The sequence below is a fragment of the Podarcis cretensis genome, assembly GCF_951804945.1.
Source record: "Podarcis cretensis genome assembly, chromosome: Z".
In the NCBI taxonomy this organism is placed as follows: domain Eukaryota; kingdom Metazoa; phylum Chordata; class Lepidosauria; order Squamata; family Lacertidae; genus Podarcis; species Podarcis cretensis.
The window spans coordinates 24,018,270-24,033,082 of record NC_137184.1 but is presented as its reverse complement, the minus strand read 5'-3'; the positions used below and the strand labels follow the sequence as shown (position 1 = coordinate 24,033,082).

The 14,813-nt window shown below is 42.6% G+C and overlaps 1 long non-coding RNA gene across 1 annotated transcript; it reads right to left on the bottom strand.

Annotated features, from left to right (window-relative positions):
• Window positions 1-86: 86 nt before the first annotated feature.
• On the bottom strand, window positions 87-3,840 carry LOC307208352. The gene is made up of 3 exons (XR_013835119.1): window positions 1,562-3,840; window positions 1,272-1,316; window positions 87-1,084 (listed from the first exon to the last, which is right to left on the bottom strand). It is a non-coding gene; the product is annotated as an uncharacterized lncRNA (long non-coding RNA).
• Window positions 3,841-14,813: the final 10,973 nt, after the last annotated feature.

Sequence of the window (14,813 nt, the reverse complement as noted above, 5' to 3'; positions counted from 1 at the left end):
ATAATCAGGGGTATGTGTTAAGGGAATCAGTATTCTGCACTACCTGGAAACACTGATCAATTATCTTATCTGTTCATGCAAACTTGCATTCGACTGTGCTATTATTTGCAATTTTTACTATTTGGACAATGCAACCCATTTTTGCTAATCATGGGGAGGGCCAAGGAGCCTGTACACAGGCTTGCCTTCTGGCTTAGAGAAATACTATTTGACCACTATTTTGGCATCCAATGCTATAGCAAGTATCACCCACACAAAGAAAAACATTTTTATGTTTGCAATGTTAAGGAAGTAGGCACTTGCTGAAAAGAAGCTGAAACTTCTGCAAGACTGTTTGTGCTCCTGCAGAGACATAGGAAGTTGCTTTTCACCAGGTGGCTATGGTCCCCCTCCACTGTTGGAGGCAGTATGCCTGTGAATACCTGTTGCTGGGAACGGCAAGTGGGGAGAGTGCTGTTGTGCTCAAGTTCTCCTTGTGGGCTCCTGCTGGGCATCTGGTTGGCCACTGTGAGAACAGAGTGCTGGCCTTAGATGGACCAGCCACCAGGCTCTTATTTTCAGGTTATACTATTTGCTTCCTTAGCCCAGAATTGTGACTGACAGCCTGTGACAAACAGGGTCCCCAACAGAGAAAGGCCTTTTCCCTGTTTCCTTTTAATTTAGGGGGTGAAGAATCTCCCATCTGCAGGCCAAACATGCCCCCCTCTGTCCAGCCTACAGGACTCTTCACCCCAGGCTGAACCCTCACCAGCCTTGATCTGTGCACTCCTCGAGTGCTTTTGCCTGACTGGAACCTGCCCCTGATCCATGAGAATGCCTCTTGTTTGCCTGGTTGGTAGATGAAGAAATGTAGCTTACTGTACATATGTAAAAGGCTCCTTTATTATTCTACCCATTTTGTCTGGCATGCAGTCCCAGGAAAGGTGCCCAGAAGGGAGTACAGCCTTATGGGTGAAAAGGTTCCATACCCTTCTTTTAACTGCAGATATCAGGGTTTGAACCTAGTGTCTTCTGCACTGGTGGTTTGCGGTCTACTACTGTGCTTGATTATGGCACACACATGAAGAGCCCTGGTGGCTACCACCTGAGTGCCTAGCTGTCAACCTTCCCTTTTTTTTGCGGGAAATTCCCTTATTTCAGCGCTGTTTCCTGCTGCTATCCCGGATTGTTAGATATCCCGTAGACTGTCCCCGGGACAGGTGAGGCTGCTGATCCCTTATTTTCGAGGATGCTGATCCCTTATTTTCAAATCCAAAAGTTGACAGCTATGCCTGAGTGATGCAAAATGAAGAAAAGAAAAGCATCCATTCATTTTGCTCAAGGAAGGAGTGCAGGAAACTGCCTTTTACTGAGCCAGACCACTTTTACATCTAGCTCAATATTGTCTACACTGATTGACAGCAGCTGTCCAGGATTTAAGACAGCCCTCCCTGGAGATAGAACATGGGATCTTCTGCATGCAAAACAGATGCTCTACCAATGAGCTGCAGCCTTTCCTCAGTAGTCTCCCCCCCCCCCACTTTTGCTCAGTAGTGTAGCTGTTACTTATCCCCTTCTGAACTATCAACAGACAAGACTGAGTCAGCATCGAGACATTTATTCAGAGTGGTGATGCCATGATGGCCAAATTAGTTCTCTGGCATGGACAAGCGTCTGAGTTATTTTAACACAGTGAAGAGATAACTTTTGTTGTTCTTGGTAATGTCAGCTACAAAGGAAGCAATATAACTAGGCTATGTGATTGAATATTAACATTTGGGCTTACACTGCCCATGCACAGTCCAGTGATTTATATAAAAGGCTATTCAGCATAAATGTAGGATGATAAATGTCTGTTTGCTTTACATTTGTGCAGTATTTTTTTAAAGTGTGAATCTTTCAGATGCTTTTCATATTTCTAGTCCTTAGATGTAATGGGGGGGTGGGATGTGGCCTTCCAGATGTTGCTGAACTACAACTCCCATCATCCCTAACCATTGGGCATGCTTGCTGGGGCTGATGGGAGCTGGCGTCCAACAACATCTGGAGGGCCACCGATTCCCCACCTCTGATATAATGGGATCTATTATTAGCCCTTTTGTAGCCTAGAAAGAGTCTGATTTAGGAACAAGTGAGAGTGCATCCTTTTTGGGGACCAACTAATATTGTAAACATTGGAAAAATGTTATTTTCTGTTGCTACAGAGATGTCAAGAATAGCTATTAAAGGGACAGTGTATTAAAATACCATTTTTGTTTACCTATCCTGTTTCACATGCTGCTAGTGTTGGGATTTTTGCATTTTTTAAATTATTTAACCAGAAACATATAGTGCAATAACATTAAAATAAAACTAAGGAGAAAACAATACAATTGCATGAAAATCAAAATTAACCCCCCCACCCCCAATGTTGGTTGCATTCACAATTCCTGGAAAAAATAATTGTTGATTTGGATGGTAGTAACAAGTCCTTTAAAAAAAGATTTCCTTTGTTCATAAATATTGGGATGTTGTCCTCACGTTCTTTTTTCAGAGTTCAGTTTAAGCTGAAAAGTTTCTAAGAATTCAAGATAGTAGCATATTTCAAAAAAACATTTGAACATTGTTATCGCTTATATATAAAATAAATTCTTGCTATATAGTTGAAAATGAATCTTTTTGCTTGCCCTTAATTTCTGAGCTTATTTTTCAGCAATAACTATGGGCCTGATTTGACTATACCATAAATCCTTATTTAATCTCTAAGTATTCCTATTTATTTTTTGATAATCATCCTGGCAGCAAACAAAAAATAGTAATTCATTTCTTTTTCCAAACTATTTTGATTTGGCCCATCCCATATCCCCAGTAATGTTAAAGATAGGATTGGTATAAATTCTTGTTTGTTTATTTAAAAAAAACATTAAATTAATTTCTAGGAGCGGCATTTCATGAAAAACTTCCACTGAATGACATTCCCTCCATAATTGTAAATATGCACTCATTTGGGGGAGAGGTTGGGGATTATCACCAGTGGCACCTAAAATTGATCATAAGGGTCATTTCGTGAATTCTTGCTGAAATTGATTTCATATGCCCCCTGCTGCAGTTTCTTTTCCATTTTATGGGATCAGTATCATAACCTAAACCATTTCCCCTGCATTTTTATAATTCCATTAGATCACCTGTGCCTCATTTTGTTAATATTTTATAAATTCATTTTGTTAACATTTTATAAATTGGGGTCATGCATCTTTTGGCATTGAAATTATGTGCCAATATCAGGTTTTTGAATGGTTGCAATTCTCTTTTTACTTGCTGTTTAATAATATATTTTACTATAAAGGAACTAACTCACCTAAGCTCAAACCAAGAGTACTCTTACTCATTATTATTGCAGAAATTCGTAATTCTATAATATCCCTTTATTAACCATTTTAAAAAATATCTGGGTTCTATTATTATAGAACAGTGGATGATGCCAATGGAAGTAAGCAAGGTCTTAATTGAAACTGGATGCTTCCATCTAGACTGCAAAATTGTAACTCGTTTTTATGAAAGGCTTTCAACCCAATTCTACATCCTTAAAGTTTTTTATTAAGTAAAAAAGCTGCCACTACCAGGAATACATCTTGACTATCATTCACATTCCATACTTTAACATCTTCTTTCTTTACTAATAGCAGAATTTGTCTTAATTGGTTTGCCTCATGATGTTAAATGATAATTGGGGATACCCCCCATCTCTTTTCCTCTTTTGACTTTTAAATTTGTGGTCTTCTCCCCCAAATATATAGCCTTCGATTAACTTTTGCCAAGAGTGTATTGTTTTATTGGAAATAAAAATTTGTAAAGCCTGGAAAAGATACAGCAGACTTGAATGCATTTTATTTGCTGCCATTTTCTCTAATAGATTTAGGCTTCATCAGTTGATGCTGATTTTTTTGATAGACTCCCAGCTTTGAGTTCAAATTATGCTAGGCTTTAGGTTGGATTCTGAAACCCAGTGACTTCTGAAGTGAGTCCCCTATGCTCTGAAATGAAGTCTTGAATAGCCATTCAAATGTACTATATAGAAAGAGCTCAGCGTATTGTACTCTCTGGACCACTATTGTCACATATTGCAATGCAGTGATGCAAATTAATGATGCGATCAACCCATGTGATGTTTTAGCAGCCTCCATGTATGTGCGGCATTGTTAAAGGGCATCCTAGAGGCAAACAAGACTTCCCACCAAATTCTGGTGGCCTTGGCTTTGATTCCCCTCTGGGTTCTGATCAAGTGTAACCTTAAATCCCCTAAGAAAATATGGCCTTGACAAAAGGCATCCATTGTTTTGTGTTACCCACATTTTAGAAACATCCTTTTTGAACTGATGTGAGGCTTCAGATGCGGTGGCAGAGCAGGGCAAGCAGTGGACAGTGTGCAATCAGGGCAGTGCCTTCCCATTTTTCCTCTAAATGGGATGGGCTGCTCTTGCTGCCTATGAAGATTCAGTGGTCAGTCTGGGTGGGCAAGGTCCATTCAGAAGGTTTCCTTGATGAAGTCTGCCACCTGCAGTTTAGTGACTTACCACATGGGACAGCAGCCACGCCAAAGTGCCTGCAGCTCCTGAGATGTGCCCTCCTATGTTCAGAGTAAAGTTAAACGCCTTTGGGCAGAGAAAGTGGGGAGGTGACGGTACTAGCAAGTCCTCCTGCTCTCCCCAGTATTGCTCATAAACATTTAAGCAGGGAGCGCCCCTGCTCAGGTGCGTGTGACATCCCAGCTTAAAAACCACAAGTTAGTACAATGGGGTCAGGGATGCTGGTGAACCAGAAAAGGCATAAAGGCATCCTAATTATTTATATTACACACCATTATTTATTTAGAGCATTTGAAGAAGAAGAAGATTTTGGATTTGATATCCCGCTTTATCACTACCCTAAGGAGTCTCAAAGCGGCTAACATTCTCCTTTCCCTTCCTCCCCCACAACAAACACTGTGAGGTGAGTGGGGCTGAGAAGTGTGACTAGCCCAAGGTCACCCAGCAGCTGCATGTGGAGGAGCGGAGACGCGAACCCGGTTCCCCAGATTACGAGACTACCGCTCTTAACCACTACACCACCACACTGGCTCTTTGCACACCACTCTTCAGCCAAAAGGTCTCCCAGAGTGGCTTACATGCAGTCAATTAAGACAAGACTGGATAGCTCCATTGGTCAGAGCATGGTGCTCTAAAGTTTCGTTTAATCCGCACATGGGACAGCTGCATATTCCTGCACTGGATTAGATGATCCTCAGGGTCCCTTCCAACTCTACAATTCTATGATTCTAAGACAGCCCTCCCCTGCAGGTTTACTATCTAAACAAACAAAAACAAACAAAAACACAACACACAAGGGGCCAGGAGGGCAGAGGGGGGGAATCAAACCCAGGCTTAAACAATCTTTATAGTGACCATTTCAGGGAAGGAGTTGCCTGATGGAGCTGGGCCTCTAGCAAAGCTGATGAAAAGAGCCCTGTTTCCCAGCTCTCCCACTGAGGGAGTCTTATACCCTCAGGTGACAGCGGAGGAGGGTGAAGAGGCCTGATGGGGTTTGTCCGTTGCAAGAGAGCTGATGGAGAGAGATGCTTTCTGAAAAATATTCTGATAATAGAGCAAATTCTTGACTCTTTGAGGGTAGCTCAAAATAAAAGAAAGCATCCAAAGTTGTGTATGGAAATAAATTGTTTTTCTCCTATTTCCTTTTCAGTGTGCCTTGCTTCCCTCCCGTCCGCCTCCCAAAAGATTATAAAGCAGTTGTCTTGTTTCCATTATGAATATGAGTATAGAAACACAACCTGAAAAAGAGACCAGAACTAATGTTTGCTATCAATCTGAGGACAAGGCCGACTGTTTCAAGTCACAGACCATTTGACAGCAAGCTTTAAGTGGATTCGTCCAATCTTTAACTCAATTATACTTAATACATCAAAGCCAGCCACAGCACTGACAAAATTAGACCTGTTTAATTCAGTGAAACACAATTGTCTTCAGACCTGGAAATTTTGTCTTTGTAAATAGTAAGGAAGACAGACTGCTTCAATTATCTCTCCATTGCCACCTCCCTTGCTCAAGAAAGAAATCATTTTTCTGCAAGCTTTTCTATTCGACCAGAGCAGAATTTAAGTGGCTTATACTCAAAAGCCACCAAATGGCTTCACTTAATAATAAGCTTACACATATATATAACCTAAGCATAGGGTGGAAGGGCTCACAGCATTAACACTATAGCAGATCTTATTAGACCATTCCCCAAAGATCTTGTCTCCCCATTAGGTTTCCAGGGAGATCCCCAAGCCACAGCTTTGGGTCCAGCACAGAGCAAGATAAGCCTCTGTGTCTCCAGCTTCCAGCATTAGCCAAAACTGATACATACACAGCCCCCCTTGGCCTACTGTTCTCCATCATAGGATGATGTAGCATTCAGCCAGGTGAAGTGCGAATATTTGAGTTTATATCACACTAATCAACTCTGAACTGGCCATCTACTGAAGGTAAAAATATTTACTGAAAATAGTGATAGTGATCTACCAATGACCAGGAATTTGTAATTAATTAGCATGAAGGGCTGCAATCTAGCCACAGTTAAGCACTTAAAAAATAAAAATAAATATGTCCCAGTTATTCCAGTGGAAAAGTTCAGCAGGTGCTGAAATCCAGTTGAATTCAATGGGACTTAACTGAAGAGCAAAGCAACAATTTTGCCATTTGCCATTTCCATAAAGTAAAAGCAGAACAAAAACCTTCTTATAAAATACAGTTCTCTCTTTCTGGGATATTAAGCTGAACATGTTCCATTACTATGTTGATTTTTGGGGGTCTTTGTTTGAAAAAGCAATTTAGATTAAGCTGTATGAGAAATCTGACTTTTCTACGATGTTAATTAATTCTTGGTGTGGTTGAAAATCATAAGCCACAAAGTATATTAATATTCTACCTGTCTGGAGAAGGAAAGAAGTCTGCACATTGTCATATAATAATTAATCATTCATTTCCATATTTGTAAAAGAAGTCATTGGCAAAGAAGAACATTTGGCAGATGGCCTGACTCCTTGTTCCATCTGACTAATGCAAGCACTTTAGCTGACAGAGCAATTAGTACTACAGCAAGAAACTCTCGCTGTTTCCTCCATGCTAACTATCAGGTTTTCATTAATGGAGCGTATAGCTTATGCTGTTAGGTAAAAGAAATGAGATCATGTTCTAGGAACAAGACAATGAATAAGAAAGTCAACCATACATTAAACACTAGACAGAGGTTTTCAAGTGGAAATAGTATATGTGAACTGATGGTACCTTTAATGACTGATAGTACAACCCTACACATGTTTCTTCAGAAGAAAGTCCCATTACTTCTTATCTCTTACTGGGATGAGCCTTTGGACAAACAAATCTGTCCGTGGGTTAAACCACAGAGCCTAGGACTTGCTTATCAGGTCGGCGGTTCGAATCCCCGTGACAGGGTGAGCTGCCATTGCTCAGTCCCTGCTCCTGCCAACCTAGCAGTTCGAAAGCACGTCAAAGTGCAAGTAGATAAATAGGTACCGCTCCAGCGGGAAGGTAAACGGCGTTTCCGTGAGCTGCTCTGGTTTGCCAGAAGCGGCTTAGTCATGCTGGCCACATGACCCAGAAGCTGTACGCCAGCTCCCTCGGCCAGTAAAGCGAGATGAGTGCCGCAACCCCAGAGTCGGCCACGACTGGACCTCATGGTCAGGGGTCCCTTTACCTTTACCTTAGCATGGTCTGCTCCATTTCTGCACCACTTTGTAGGTGGTGGTGGTTGTTTTATTAATAATACAAAAATGTGTATTTATTATCATGTGGATTTCTCCCAATACACACATATTTGTATACATTTTTGCATGTCATTTTCATCAATATGCACTTTCCCTCATACATTTTTAGGGGTGCATGTCAGAGAACTGCACTGTAAAAGTTTCTGTTTGTGTTTGCTTGTTCAGGATGTGAGAATTAGGTATATTTGCATTAAAATGTGAACTGAACTCCATCCCCAGAGCAGCCCTAGTTCAGTGGGAGAGTATATGCTTTGCATGCAGAAGGCCTATCAGGTTCAACTTGTGACTCAGTCAGTTAAAAGGATCAGGAAGCAGGTGACGGGGAAGACCTTGGCCTGAGACAATCTGTCTGGCTATGAGCCAGCTCCCTACACTCCGTACTAAGTGCAGTAGTGCTTACTCCCAAGTGAATGTGCTGTAGGAGCCCAGCACTGAATTCGTAAACATACTTATAGTGCGCAAGCCCCATGTAGAAGTGTTACTTCTGACTGAAATACGTATGATTGCCAGGGCAGGCCCACCTATGAAGCAAGGTGAGGCAAGTGCCTCAGGAAACAGGATCCGCAAGGGCAGTGAATCCTGATATAGACCTTTATCCCACCACCACCACTTTGTTCCTGCTGTCAATCTTCACTCACCCTTCTTCCCTCGTGGGCAGTGAAGCACCATTTTGTAGTTTGCCTCAGGTGGCAAAATGCTTTGGGCAGGCCTTGAGGATTGTATTGCACGGCTGCAATCCTAAAACATATATAACAGCAGTGGAGGCTGGTCCATTAGAGTGAATGGAGCACTGCCTATCACCCCCAACCTGCCCTCAGCCACTCCCCACTTGCCTGCTTCTTTTTAGTGACACCGCCTTTCCTGATTGCTTCCTCCTGATTGTTGCTCCTTAGAAAACTCAGCAGGGAGGACAAGGAAGGGGACAAAACTAGAATTAGTTGGCTCCACCTATTTTGGTTCTGGCTGTACCTACTGTTTGGACTCCCTGCCTTCTGCCCCACTAGCGACCAATGCATATAAAGTCTAATTAAACACAAGTGCTGCATACCCTCAACTGCCATGAACTCAGCTTGGTGACCACAACCCCACACACTCCACAAAGTGGGGTTAAATTTGACCCTCTTACTGCACAGGGTTATTGTAAGGATGTCCAGAGCCTCTTCAGAAGCATCTGAGGTTCTGAAGAAGGCATTCCTTTCCAGCGGCTCCACTCTGCTAGGAGAGCTGACTGCAATCTTTAAAGAGTCATTAGCTGCTCCGTGACTGTGGAAGAGGAGGAGAGTCACCCCAAGCGTATGAAGATGATTGCAGAATACCCCCTCAGGTGGAGATGGTGTAGAAGGGGCTATTGAGAGCATGCTCCCTAAGTATTTGTAATCCTTCTTGGGGTGGCATGGGGACTATGCTTGCAGGGAACATGGCAGACATGAAGAGTCTTGTGGCATCTTAAAGACTACCCCACTAATAACGGCATATAAGCCTTATTTAGATGTGTGAAGGGCAGCCTGACAACTGAAGAAAGCCTTCATGCATGCGCTTATGCCATAATAAATTTGTCAGTCTTTAAAGCAAGGGTTGGGAACTTGAGGCCTGTGGGTAGAGGGCAAATGCACCCGTCCAAGGCTCTCCATTTGGCCCTCAGGAGTCACCCCACATCCTCTCCCAAGGCCACACTCCTCACTTGCCCTGATTCGCACCCTCCCTTTTTGCTCGACTGAAATGTGTCCTGGAACTCTGTTCGTGCATTTTCCTTGGCTGGATAAGAGAGGTGTGTGCATATGTGTGTGTCAAAGGTAGTCTACTGTACAAAGGTGAGTTTTTAAATTTTTTGCTCCACCCACTTCTGCTTCTACCCCACCCACCACTAGCATGTGCCCCCAGAAAGTTTCCCAGAAGGAAATGTGTGGTCTTAGGCTGAGAAAGAGAGAGCTTTTTAGATGGCAATGTGCATTATTTCACCTGCTTCTGTGTCTGGGAATTCTTTTCTTCCTCATTCTGCTCGTGCAGTTCCTTGCCTTCAGCTCCTGAGACCGGCCGTGACAGCACCACTGCATCGCCCTATTTCTTTCTGCATCAGGGAATAAGAAAGAAAAGCCTTTCCTTCTCATTTTGTTCACAGCAGTCCATTTATTTCTTTGATAGTATCTGCATTAAGACAGAAAATGAGGAATTGCGTTTTTTTTTAAAAAAAAGGATGGGTGACTGAGAAATCTAGGACACATCTATTCAATCATTCACATTGATTAATTATTTAATAAAGCTCAGCATGAAAATGAGGCAGTGAAGAACACTGGAAGGTTACGCATACCATAGAGGAATAACTTTTCACTTTGGTGTCTAAATGGGATCTAAATGCAAAAAATAAAAATAAAAATAAAATAAAATAAGAATCTTTTGGTCAGCTGAATCTCCTGTCCACATCTTCAATCACTCCCTAGTTTCCCAATATGCAAGTGGGCAGCTGTAGAAAAAGTCATGCAAATTGTCAGGTCATCTCAATCAGAGGTTTTCTTTTGCATTTGCCCATAGTTTCGGTTACTTTGTGAGTAGGGTGGCGTATCTATGTTGTGTAGGGGTAAAAGGAAAGCACATCATGAAGAAGCAGGAGCAGGCCTCTCACACATAACTGTCCTTTATTGCTACATAAGAAGAATGGAATAGAAAAACTAACTCTGGATTTCTACAGCATGCAAACTGCAAGAGCGCAAGAGGTTTAAAAAGTATTGCAGTGAAGCACAGCATCCCTTGGCATACGTAACACCTACATTTATTTATTTGGTGTTTGTTGCATCACACCAGGGGCAGACTTTGGTTATATTGTGCCATGAGCGAGGACAAAATTTGGCACCTCTCCCTAAATATTTAGCGTTTTCATGGAGGACACGGCTATTGATGGCTACTAGCCACCATGGCTATGGTCTGGCTCCACAGTTAGAGGCAATACTAGTTGCAGGAAACCACAGGAGGGGAGAGTGTTCTTGTGCTCAAATCCTGCTTGTGGGTTTTCTATTTGGATCATCTAGTTGGCCACTGTGAGAACAGGGTGCTAGAACAGATGGGCCATTGGCTTGATCAAGCATGCTGCTCATATGCTCTTAAACCTATTCCTATGCATGTTTTGTTTTTTACAACACAAATGTGCCCCATTTTTTTCTCTTGAAATCAGTTTATCTTGAGGCCAAATGCGATTGGAGAGGGACAGGACTGCCCTTTTAAATCCTGAGTTCACCACAGATGTCTATAATGCAATGGCTGTATGTATGTATGTATGTATGTATGTATGTATGTATGTATGTAGTCCAGAGATAGCCAATGGGATGCCCTCCAGCCACTGCCATCATCCTTGCACAATAGCTATGCTGGGCATGGCTGATGGGAGTCCAACAGCTGGTGGCCATCATGTTGTCTGGGTTAGCAAATGCTGATGAGCATGCTTAAGAGTGTGGGGGTGGAGGGAGAGAGGGGAGAAAAACCATTTCTAAAAGAAAAGAGTTAATATCATTATTAGTGAGAAGCACTTGAAAAGGGAACTTGGAAAGAAGGAAGCAAATCTTTTAAAAAGCACTTCTCTTTCAATTAAAGTGTCTGCAGAGCTTAGATACTTCAAGGAAGAAACTGCCGTTTGAATTGCCTTCTCCCTAGGTCCGTTCCCTCTCTGATTCTTCACCTTGAAGATGAAAGAAGCGAAGATGTTCTCCTTCCAAGTTCCAACAATTCATTCTTTTCATGAATTGTGCTTGATCCAAACCGTTTTACTAAGTCAAAGGGCGCGCACTATGAAACCATGTTTCTGGCCGTCAATCACCCCCCCCCCCCAAGGAAGAATACTTTAAGTTGGTGTCTCTAGTGTCTACCATGTTAGTTTGAAAGGGAAATTACTACGAAAGGTCTATTGCGTGTCGAGGTCCCAAGCCACTCCCAAATGAATTCACACTTCACACAGGAATTTTTGTTTAAGGTTTTTGGCATAATTTTGGCCACAACTTTATTTTTTTAAAAAATGTGAGTGGTTGCTTAGGCATTGGTTGCGACAGAACTAACATCCGCAAATCTGCAAAGTCAGTAAAGGAAAATATTTTTGGGGAGAAAATGGAGCTGGGTGCCAGACCCTCACCTCTCCCCAAATGCTCCCAGGGGCTCTTGCATGGCCCTAGTCTCCTTGACAGGGGTGCAGACAAAAGCATGGTGGGCCCCTGGATTCCTTTAACGGAATATCCTTGCAGCAGCAGCATTGGAGGGGCAGGCACAGCCAATCCATACCCCTCCACCAACCAATTTCCTAAAACCAATGCCTAACTGCAACCCTACAAGTTGTGACGATTTGCTACGCAGTAGGCAAAAAAACCAAATGGCACCAGCCAATCAGCCAAATGGACAAAATTCCTACCAGGCCCCTGCCCCAAAAGCAGATGACCCCATGAAAGGCATAGCAAGATCAAACGCAAAAGCCCTAAAATTAGGGAGGGTGGGCGGGTGATCCGATATGTGCAGCGAAAAGAGGAAGCTCAACACTGTGCGCAGAGAATATATAACCTAAGGCTGTCAGTCAATAACTGGCAACATCAAACTCTCCCCAACAACAAGAGGAGCCCAATCACAATGGTGGACATCCAAACTAACCCACCCGGCGACAGTGAGGTGTCTTGTTAACCCCACTGCAACCCGTGCTCTCCATGAAGGAGAAAACACTTTGGGGGAATAGATGAATCCCCAGAGCAAGAAATCTTAGTGAATCAAAGAAAAGAAACCAGGAGCCTGATTTTTATAAATAAATAAATAAATAAATAAATAAATAAATAAATGTATTTGCTCTGGGAGGAAAACAAAACAATGCATTACATCATAAACATCTATATGAATGCTGAGTGGGGTTATCCAGAGATTTGGAATACACTGTCAGCAATATGCTGCTGACATATAGCTCTACTTCTCCTTTGCATCTGCAGGTGTCACAGTGGATGTGCCGAACCTTTGTCTTGCCTTGGTAATTGACTGGATGAGAGTCAATAAACCAGGGCTCAATCTAGGTAAGACTGAGGCATTGTCAGTGAGTGGTTCCTTAGACCAGATGGATGGGAGGTGGCCTGCTCTTGATGGGATTACATTGCTCTTGATGGGTACATAGCTTGGTGGTGCTTCTGGGTCCTTTGCTGTTGCCTGAGACTCAGGATGCCTCAGTGGCATGGAGTGCCTTCCATCAGCTTTGGCAGGTGGCTCAGCTTCACCCCTGTCTGGGCAGAGATAACCTGACTTCAGTTGTCTATGATCTGGCAACCTCTAGGCTAGATTACTGCCTCTGAAGACACTCTGGAAACTTTAGCTGATGTAGAATTCAGTGGCCAGGCTACTCACCAGGCACTCAGTTGCACAGGTCAATTTATAACGTTAAAAATGTGTTACATAAATGTGGCACCAGATGGCACTGTACAGCAGAATCCAAATTCAATGGCAGATTGCCTAGGGAGCTCCCCCCCCCCATTGTGTTTTTTAAATAGCATTTTTTATATCTGTGTAGATACAGCCCAGGTCACGAGGGTTACACATCTTTAGCCACCAGGTGAAAAGGTTTCTTTATAACCCAGCCTTTGACTGTTTAACATTCTATGGCCTATTAAATATGTTTGCGGGAGAAGCAGTTACTGGTTTTTGTTTATTTTGTGTTCTCATTTTTTATTTTTTGTTTTGAATCACCCTGTGACTTTTGGATGAAAGGCGGCATATAAGTTGATTAAATAAATACTATATAAATAATATATGGTTAACCACATTGGTTGAATCTCTGGTGTACTGTAAAACATTTGTTCTTCTTTACACCAGGGCAGTGTAATTCACACTTTTAACCGCTAAGTGGAGATCAAGTATCATTTATGCTACTTACACAGCCAAGAAATACAGTTTATTTCAATTTATCACTCCCAACAGGCCTTGGCAGGCCTGCTGCCAGCAAGTGACATCCTTTGACAACTGCTCTCTCCTGTGCTGGTGTGGATGCACATATATATAAATTTTGGGACCATGTTTTACAGGGAATCAAGGATATAGTGAGTGCACCAGTTTATTCAGATCCTCAGCCTTGTTTGCTGTCCATCTTCACCATTGCTGCTATTATGTGCAAAATCCCTTGTAATTTATTTTCTTATCAGTGATTGACTAACCATTGCACAGACTGCCCCAAGACATTTTTGTATCTGAGGAGAACCACAAAACAGTGACCCTCACACTGCCAGGGAAGGAGTGACGAACTACCACAGGAACAAGGAAGGAATAAAGATCTACATCAGGATCTGCTGACCCTCTGGATCTGCTGCCTGAGGTAGCCACCTCACCTTGCCTCATGGTTGGACTGGCTCTGCCCAGGGATGGAGGGCTAACTTAGCCTTTTTCCCAGTTTAAGAAAGTCGTCTTCATTGCACTATCTGAAAAAAGTTCCCGGGTTCATTATGAGTTTCCAGGGGTAAAGCCAAACCTATGAACTACGCAGTTACATGGTGGTCATTCATGACTTATGTTAAAAGACAAACTCATGTCTGTAACTGCCTAAAAAGTATGATTTTATCTGGATTTGATCTTATTCCAGGATTTATTATTGACCAGTCCACTGTGCTTCTGTAGAATGATGCTCTCATTATTTGCAGCATGTTTTAAAATAAAAAAACCGCTCTGCATTTCTCTGCCTGCAGTATTTTCTTTCCTAAGTTGTTGACCATACAATATCAAACAGGCAAGCCATTGTTCATTTCTGTACAGTCATACCTCGGGATAAATACGCTTCAGGTTGAGCGCTTTCGGGTTGCGCTCCGCTGTGACCCGGAAGTAACGGAGCGAGTTATTTTTGGGTTTCGCCGCTCGCGCATGCGCAGACGGTAAAAATAACGTCATGCGCATGGACGGAAGTGGCGAAACGCGACCCGCGCACGCACAGACGTGCTGTCGTGTCTGTTCAGGATGCGAATGAGCTCCAGAACGGATCCCATTTGCATCCCGAGGTACCACTGTATCTTGCAAACATTTTTACAGGAATGTTTTTTTTTAA